Below are 9,989 nucleotides of genomic sequence, written 5' to 3'. Positions count from 1 at the left end.
CCATCCATCCATCCATCCATCCATCCATCCATCCATCCATCCATCCGGGGCCTCGGCAGCCTCGGTGCGGCGAGCACGTTTAGACGCGCAGTGAGCGTTCGTGGCGCGGATGCACGTTGCTGCTTGGATATTCGTTTCTGTGCGTAGTTGGGAAACGGCGAGTGACCTAAGTGTTTATCGCGTGTTATGTGTGGCGAACAGGCTCGTGCAGAGTTAGAATCAGCGCCCAAATGCCAGAAAAGTGTTGTGTGCCACGGTGCAACGGCAATTACAAGACAGGCCCCAAGGTGCACGTTTTTTCGTTCCATCAAGTCGACGAAGCAAGACAAGCGTGAATACGTGCCATTCCACGTGAAAACCTGGTCGTGTCAGCGAATGCCATGGGTAAGAAATTTTGAATGTTTTATAATTTTCTCATGGAGGTTGCTCCTACCGTTGCGTGGCGAGCCTTGCAGTTTGTAGCACGTTACGCTATAAACTTGTCACGCAAAGCCCTGAATGTACTGTTGCTGCTACGAGGTAGCCGTACTGATGCTAGGATATGTTTCTTTTGTTTTAGGTGTGCGAACGTCACTTTAAAGCCGAAGACATCGTTCGGGAAACAAGCTATATTGACCAAGCCACCGGCCGCACAGTGACCGCACCGCTCTCACGTTTGTGGCTTCGAGCTGAGGCAGTACCGACGGTATTCCCTGATTGCCCAAACTACCTGTCTATAGAAAGCTCCAGAAGAGAGGACCCAGAGAGCAAGCGAATGCGCTTAGAGGCCGCTTCCCTTGAGAAAGTGCTCGCAGAGTCAATTCTCACTGCCAAAAACGAGGAAGAAGCAGATAAGCTTTGCGATACGAAAGATGTCGCAAACTTCGTTCGAGGCAAGAAGCTGACATTTTGGCATGCCATCGAATGCAGTGACCACGTCATTTTGGCTCACATTTGTAATGATGACGCTCCTTTGATTAAGTACTCTGTTGTCGTAAAAACCGACCTAACTCTTATACGGTAAACGTCGCAAAAGCGTCAGTGAAGCGGCTCGGGTCCAAAATGGTAGTTCCGTCCGTGAGCGACAGCAAACGACGGCTGCTGGAATTGCTGGGAGGAGTCGAGGGTTTCGACAGTGCCCAGAGGTCAAGCTCTGAAAACTCAACCGCAGACATCTTCGAGACTGTCCCTTCTCTTCTGAACGAACTATACACAGCACAAGAAAGCGATAACACTCCGATCATTCAACCGCTCGCTGAGCAAGTGAAGTTAATGTCAACAAAAAAAAAGAACGACGGCGCTACTCAGTAGAATTGATGGTGTACTGCTGCATACTATTTACTTTATCGCCTCACGCGTACAAGTACATGCGCAGTCACGGGAGCATCATCATGCCGCACCCAAGAACCATTAGGTCAATATGTTCGTCTTTCGGAATGAACCCCCAACTAGAGCATCAAGACAATACATTCCTCCACTACATGGCCAAGAAGATATCCGAGTTGAATGAGCAGCAACGCTACGTGACTTTGATGGTGGACGAAATTCATCTAAAGCCATTTTTTGACTATAAGGGAGGCAACATCGCTGGTATCGCGTTGAACAACGCAGAAGCAGCAAATAGTGCATTTGTATTTATGGTACACCGCCTCATGTGTAAGTTTAAGGAGGTAGCGCACGTTGTTCCCGTTCAAAAGGCTAATGGAGAATTTCTGCTCAACATTTTAGGAGATGTCATTCGCGGCTTAGAAAAAATTGGATACAAAGTAATGTGTGTCGTGACCGACAACAACGCCGTGAATCGAAGCGCAATGGTGCCGTTTAAGTATTCGGTGAGCAAGGCCCCTCAAGCCGTTTCAAAAAAAAAAAAAATCACTGGCAAATGATTTCGTGTTTCCGCACCCATCAGATCCCCACAGGCCATTGTTCTTCGTCATCGACCCAGTGAATTTACTGAAGTGCGTGCGCAACAACTGGTTAAAACAAAATGACCAGTGTTTCTGGTTACCTCAGTTCGAACCAAGCACAACGGGGCAGCGGCGCATGCAGTATGCGTATTTCAAGACAGTCAAAGACGCATATAATTGAGAGAGTGAGCAGTTACTCCAGTACGGCTACACTTTGTCCAGAAAAGCTGTTTCCCCAATAGACATCGAGAAACAGGATGTTAAACCTGCTTTGCAGGTATTCAGCGAGTACGGACCGAATGCACTTCGATTCATTGGAGCCAAGCACAACCTGAAGCACTACGAAGAAACCGCCAGTTTCATTGCTGTAATAGTGAGATGATGGAAGGTTGTCAACTTAAAGACTCCTTTCAAAGGACTGAGACTAAGGGATGACTTGCAAAAGCCAGTCTACCCTTCTCCATTCGACCCCAAGGTTTCCTTCTTGAACGATTTTTTGGACTGGTTGGAGGAGTGGAAGGAAAGGAGAGCGGATGCCTGTAAGTTGTCTGATGAGACACATGGGGCTCTTATTCAGACGACTCGGGCGTTCATTGAAATCTGCGCATATTGCTTTGAGGAGCTCAAGATGTCCTTTATGCTTCTTGGGAAGTTCCAAACAGACCTTCTGGAAGAACGTTTTGGTTGTTACCGACGACTGGCTGACTCGCAGTATCATTTGTCCGTAAGACAGATTTACGAGTGCGAGAACAAGTTGCGGCTGCAAACCATGCTACCACAAATCAGCACGGCGTCCGCAATTGATAACGACCAAAATCAAAATTGGGAAGAGCTCCAAACGCAGGCAGCAGTGCCAAGTGGAAAGTTCAACGTTGTTGTGACCCAGGATGCGCTATGAAAACTGAAGGATGTCATTTCAGTGGTTACCTAAGTTGCTGGTTACCCGGAGCACATCGCTGTGAAGAGGTTAAAATGTGACAAATGCAGAGAGCTCCTCAGAATTGACAAGACTGTCGCAGTTTTTCCGGAAAATCGCATGTACAGTCTTGTCAAAGAAATTGACAGGGGAGGGCTGGTTTACCCAGCAATGCCAGCTGTGAATGCGGTGGCTCATAATTACGTTGTTGTGGAAGAGCTTTCCAAATGTGCCGAATTTTTAAAAGTTCAAAACCAACGTCAAGTGGCCACAGAACTAACACTGCAACTGCTCAGCGACGAGGAGCCTTCAGATTTCGACGTCTGTGAAAAAAGACGCGCAAGTCAAGTGGTGCTCAAATATATATTGTGGTGCAGCACGAACATTCTGCTGAAGAACTTTTGCCCGCAATTGAACAACAAAGTTCCGGATCTGGACAACAAGTCTAAGAAGCGGAAGCTGCAAACTCTAACAAATAAATGAATAAAACGGCGATGGGTGTAAATATGAGTGGTCTCTTTTGTCTTTTCCTTCCTAATTTTATTCCGTATATTACACGTGTAGTACTTAGATTTAGGTGCACGTTAAAGAACCCCAGGTGGTCAAAATTTCCGTAGCCCTCCACTACGGCGTCTCTCATAATCATATCTTGGTTTTGGGACCTTAAACCCCAGATATTATTATATAAGTATATTACACGTGTAGCAGCAAAAAAAGTCAGCCAAGCGCACAACTTATGCCCTCCGTAATGCCCTCCGGCGCCCTTAGGGTGTCTGAATAAATAATATAAGGACTTCTGTTCAAGCGTTCCCCCGCTTCCGTCGGCCCCATCCCGGCTACATCACAGAGGCAGCCCCCGGCCTGGAAAGAATTTCCTCTAGGTGGAAAGAATTTCCTCTAGGTGGTGTTGCCACCGGTCGTAACTAAGGTCCCTAGATGAAACAAGGTAGCGTCACTCATTGTTCTCGAGTCGTCCTCCTCACTCTCTCGATTACTCCTCTTTTTCTCTGCCATCCGCGTCTGTAATTGGTGCATTACTTGCACGTGATCTTGGAAATGGCTGGTGGTGTTATTTATTATTATGCAAAAGGTTCAAAACGAGTACGCATGCGCATATGGCTCCAGCCGGATTCTCGCCGTGACCAGAAGACAAAATCGTAGCCAGAACATAAACTGAAGAGGAGGAGCGTTTCGGTGTGCGCTAAGTCGACCAAGATTGTTTCGCCATGCTCGTTCAATGCAACATCTGCGTTTTTCAGCAATGCTGCGTTGCCGTAAACAGAAAATGGTTTCGCTCTCTTCAACTTACCTCGTGCTTTCCGAGATGAAGCGCACCATGAAGCGCAACTATGAACCATTTCACGCGAATGCTTTCGTGCAACTCCGTCAACGTATGTCGACGCGGATCTGCGAAGCGAGTTCACTTGTCGGTTTTTATTGAAACGCCAGGTGCGCGTCTAATGCGTGTCTTGTGCATGCCAGTTGGTAAAAATACATGTGGGTATGCACGTATACAGAGCAGCTGTAGGTTGTAATCAACGCACCTTCAGAAATATTTCACTCTTGACCAGTTCCCGCTTGAGCCGAAACGCGCTGCTTCGAGACACCTCACCAGTAGAACTCTCACTTTTCAGGAAGTTCCCAGCACCGCATCAGAATCGCTTGGCATCACGACTGTCCAAATGGGCACATTTAAAAAAACGTCATCGCAGTGCTGCTGGACGAGTGTTCGTACCAGTCTGGTCGTAGTTTTTTTTTCTTGCGTGTGCACAAGCCGTGTTGTAATCAATCGTCACAACGTCACGCCCTGTGGCCACTTACAGGATCCAGCAAGAAGCACGTTCACAGTGTCACAACACGAACAAAACACAATCGGAGAAGTGAACTAGTTAAACTGGACGAAATACCGCGGCCGTGGAACTAAAATATACTACGCGAGACGCCATGGCTAGTGGTGTAAAGTATAGAACTGCACAACGTTGCCGGTTGAGTAACGCCCATCCCGCTTGCTCTTGTGTTGTGCCGTTTATGTTCATAAAGGTAACTGTTTATTCTACGTCTTATTTCGTTCCATTTTGTTTCATTTACATCTATTCACCGTAGCAACAGAACCCAAATATTCGCTTTCGGATGAAAGTTTTGAACCTTCTAGGGGGCGCTTCAGGCAAATAAGCGAGGAGGAAAAGGGAGGGTGTCGCTATTTTGGAAACTTGTTTCGTCTAGGGACCTTAGTCGTAACGAAGGCCAGAGAGAGAGCGAGCAGCTCACACGCGACGCTCGTTTTATAACCCCCGGTCCGTGCACCCGCTCAATGTCCGTCGCCGACTGCACGTTTCAGCGACGCCGACTGCGCGTTCCATGTGGCGCACAGGGACTCCTCTCGCGTTCCTGCAGGACGCCAACCGCGTTTGGAGGGCTCGCCGATGTTCGTCCCTTGCAGGCAGAGTCCATGCATTGCCAGTCATAGCAGTATCAACAATCGCTGGATAATTCTACAGAGTGGGTACGAGCCATATCAGAAGGAACATTGTCATCATCATCACCAGTACCACCACGATCACCACCGCCACCATCGCAATACCAAGTCTCAAGCATCGATACCCATGGAAGACAATGCCATTCGCAGTGAACTGCTTCACCTGACTTGCACACAGGAGCCTGCCCGCGTTTGTCAACTACTTCGACACTTAGGGGCCTGCAATCAATTCTTGTGGCCGGTGCGCCTTCAGCTCGCAGAAGATACTCGCAACAAGCCCGGACACTTGAGCATTGTGACGGACAAAAATACTTACAGGCCGCACCCATCCGCCCACGCAGAAAAAACAGTGCTCGAAATGCTATGCCGGCTGTTTGAACGACACCGATGCATCGTATCGCTCGAGTTGCGCTACGACATCCTGAACTCGGATGGGCTACTTGAAACACTAGCACGTTCGTCAAGCCTCAGAAGGCTCACCATCAAAGGCATCGTGATGGACCCAGTCATTGAGCAAGTGGCAGACGCCCAGTTAGCGGAGGACTGCGCGATTTACACCGCGAGAATGGAAGTTCCCATCTGCCTGCTGGAGAAGAGCGACGCGACACTCGTGTCTCTGGACATAGCGGACCTCGATATGAGTACTTTCACCATGAAGAAGTTCATCGAAGCTCTCGTCAGGAACGGCAGCGTCCAGGAACTGGCCGTTGGATACAGCGTTTTCCCTTACGGCCCCGATGAGGAAGGGCGTATGGGCTGCTTCCTGCAGTACTTGACCAAGCAAAACTCGACACTTCGCAAGCTCACATTCAGAGCTAGCTTCTACGAGATCGACATTGCCAAGCTGAAGACAGTAGCCGAAGCCATCTGTGCAATGACGACCTTGGAAGATCTAGAATGGCACGGTGGTACAACAACGCGTGACTCCGGGCTGTTCCTGGCAGCCTTGGCTCAAAGTAGGTCCGTGCAGAGTTTGACGTTCCAGCTCAAAGAGCGCGTCTTTTACGAATATGCTCAGCGCCCTCGTGTGACCCCACGCGTGACACATTGGGTCATGGCACTGCTGGCAAACAACGCACTGCAGAAGCTAGACCTAGATGTCTCGTGGTCCTCCAGCACGGAATGTTGCCTTTTACTCGAAGCACTGTCAGAAAAAGAAGACTGCCATCTTCAAAGCCTGACCTTGCGTAATTTTCCCAACCACCATGATTTGCGAGAAGTTTGTAGCAGTATACAGAAATGTGGACTCAACCGAAGGGTCCACATTGACGGTTATGCCATCGTGCCCAGGGATGAAGGCATGCTCGCGGCGTGTCAGCAAGTGACGTCCCTCAACGTTCGTTCTAGAAACTTCCGAATGAATGTTGGTGCTCTTCGCGACTTGTTTAATGTAATGACTACTTGCTACCATGTCACGTCACTGCACGTCTCCCTTCACGTCTTCGATGAAGAAACTTTCGCAGCATTCACAACATGCGTGAGCAAATCGCCCAGCGTCAAAGAAATATTGCTGAATACGATATTTCCTGAATTTTATGAATCATTTATAGCAAACTTGCAGGCTGGAGTCAAGTCAATGTGCACTTTGTTTGAGGCACTGTCTTCCAATGGCAGCATCACCAGGATACAGCTGGCTTCGTCTGTCGCCCTGAATGACCGGTACTCTCAGGCGCTCGCCGACGCCGTTTTAAACAACAAGCAGCTTGAACAACTCTTGGTTAGAGGCATGAACGACACTTCCGTCCCTGTATTTCTCGACCGTCTTGTGCCCGGACTCGAGCACAACTACAACTTACTTGTCCTGGATGTCCCACCCTGCGACGATCATCATAACGAGCTTATGCGCGTAGCCCAGGAAATGGTGCGGCGCAACTGCAGCCTCGTCGACCGGGCTACCCGGTTCGTGATGGGAGACCACAGTTTGTACTGTGCATGCGCTTTTGAACGCATCTCCGAAGAACCAGTTCTCGTCAGCAACGTTCAACAGAAGGTGACTTCGAGTGAAGAAGCTAATGACATGATCCGGCATGCACAGCGGTTCGTGCGTTACATGGACCTCAATACTTACATGAGACTGACCGGCGTTGTCAAGAAACGTGTCGAGTGTTACGACCGCGAGGACGGTAGCCTGCGATTAGATCAGCTGTACGATGAGTGCTGGTTGCATATTCGTCGGTTTCTATTGATAGAGGACGTGCTGATTCTTTGACGGCCTTTGTTCACACCATCTGGTTATTTAATGTCTCATGATATTTGAAAATAAAAAAAACTCCTCAAATGAACTAAAAACGTTACTGTCCTATACGCATTTGCCTAAGAAGACTTCCAAGAAAAAGTTATCCTGTTTTTCTACTCAGTAAACTGTTTTTACCTCTGCACCCTCACCCGGCAATTTTTCTGCCCTCAATCTGCAATGTTAGAGATTGTGCGCATAGGAAGCCATATGAGCTTAACTTGGTTTGTAGGGTCTCCAGGATCAGCCCACATTTGATCAAGCGGCGATGTCACATAAAAGCGAGACCATGTGATGCAACCACGGTGACACCATTATGACGTTATAGCGTGACGCCTTCGCACAGTAACGTTTTTTTTTTGCGTCACTCGTGCTGATGCGGATGCCGCTGACGACAACGGCAACTTTTCGCCTTCGATGAGGCAACCAAGGATTTTGTTTTAAAGGAAACTTGGGGGAACGAGCGAAGCTCATGCACATAGGCGAGCGCACCTAGGGAGGGGGAACGCTTGCGCCATCTTTTATTTTATTTTATTTATACAATACTGCAGACCCTATTTGGGTCCATGCAGCGTGCCCCCCTTGAGTGGAAGGGGGGCACGCGAGTGGCGTCCACCGTATATTATTTTTCTCTTCTTCTCTTTTTCTTCTTTTTCTTTTTTTCTGTTTTTTTTCCTCTTTCCTTGCCCTCTGATTTGAGATTGTATAAAGTTGAGCACCGACAAACTGTATCTTCAATCCTGATGAAAGCCAGACTCTAGGCCGAAACGTCGAAATAAACCACGTTGTGACCGCTCACGGAGGATCTACTGGACTATATATATATATATATATATATATATATATATATATATATATATATATATATATATATATATATATATATATATATATATATATATATATATATATATATATATATATATATATATATATATATATATATATATATATATATATATATATATATATATGAACAGCAATCACAAAAAAATGAAAGAAGAAAGTCACAACTAAGTAAGTTGTACACTGAAGAAATATGAAAAACATAATGAATAAAAACAACGTCAGAAAGAAATAACAGAAGTAAGAACACATTGCATGCGCATAAACATTTGCCTATACCCCCGCAAGACACTTGAAATAAAAAAAAAGAATTGAAATACAAAAAAGGAACACTAAAAATAAGAAATGAAAGATTAATCATTATGACAATGGCGAAACATGAAGTAGATATATGTTCAATGGAATCTGCGCTTATTAGTTGTGATAAATGCAGATTATTCTAATCGTTTATAGTGCGCGGAAAGAAAGAATATTTGAAAAGGTTAGTTCTGGTCTTATATGGTGTTATGACCGTCGTCAGTAGGCGCCATGCTGTCGCTGGAAAGCGTAGCCGGGCAGCGTTCCCCCGCCTGGAACCCCAGTTTTCTTGGAACCAGCGTCCAGAGCTGACTGGGGAGCGGCGCTCTTTTGATCCTCAAACAAGTATCGACTGGCCGGCTGCCTATGCCCGCCAGGTATTGTCCCTGCTTGCCGGAGGATGAGACGTCATGTCGCCACGACACCGTAAGCCGTTCCAGAGAGGACAACATAGACAGCGTCTTCCTTGGAAGAAACCGTGGCCGCGGCCACAAATTGCCCTACTAATTGAGCGGACAAATCGGCGGACCGTTTGATGTCTGCTGTCAGGAGCGTGGGACCCCTCGACCAGCGGCACACACACGACGAGGAAGAGCTCCTTTGGCGCCACCTTGCAGTGCAGTGATCACGACTCAATATTAGATGTTCACGTGGGCCGTGCATGCTCGTACCCCTCGCCTGTTGTGTGTGTGTGATTGGTGTTCTACTCAAGAAGGAGGAGCCTGGAAGGGCTTATAACGATGCTTCAGAGTGCGGGACGTGGCTCTGAACCATTTAAGGTTCAACCACCACGCTCGTGGTTTGCGAAAACTCTCAACCTTTCTATGATGTAAATATTTGTAAATAGTGCCATAAACTTGTTTGTCTTTTCGTATCCCCATCTTGTAAGCGCTCGTTTCCTCAACCCGAAGCTACACCACGCTACCACAAGAGACCGGGCAGCCCCCGATCTGCAACAACTGGTGAACAGCGCCGGAATCCGCAACAACGGGTCCTCAGTGCTGGGAGCCGCAACAATGGTGTTAAAGAAAATTCGTGACGATGCCGTGTTCGACGTGCTGCAAGTGGTGTCACATACGCGTGTGGGTTCAAAGAGAAAGAGTTGTTTTTCAGTTGGTAGAAAAATTTTAGCCTGTGTATTTTCCTTCAAAGTGTCTGGATATTATGTTGTTTCATTAGGCTAGTGGGAGAGTCAGTTATTCTATATTTAGAAAAAATGAACCTAACTGCTCTGCGTTGAATCATCTCTAGAGCGTTTATGTTAGTTTTTGTGTAGGGATCCCATACGATGCTTGCATATTCTAGTTTCGGGCGAATGAGTGAAGTGTAGGCTAG

At 47.3% G+C, this 9,989-nt stretch overlaps 1 pseudogene; it reads left to right on the top strand.

Moving 5' to 3' along the window:
- Window positions 1–230: 230 nt before the first annotated feature.
- LOC142771271 (uncharacterized) lies at window positions 231–3,285 on the top strand (annotated as a pseudogene).
- Window positions 3,286–9,989: the final 6,704 nt, after the last annotated feature.

Source organism: Rhipicephalus microplus, chromosome 9 (genome assembly GCF_043290135.1).
Source record: "Rhipicephalus microplus isolate Deutch F79 chromosome 9, USDA_Rmic, whole genome shotgun sequence".
NCBI lineage: Eukaryota > Metazoa > Arthropoda > Arachnida > Ixodida > Ixodidae > Rhipicephalus > Rhipicephalus microplus.
This window is presented reverse-complemented; position numbering and strand designations above follow the sequence as displayed.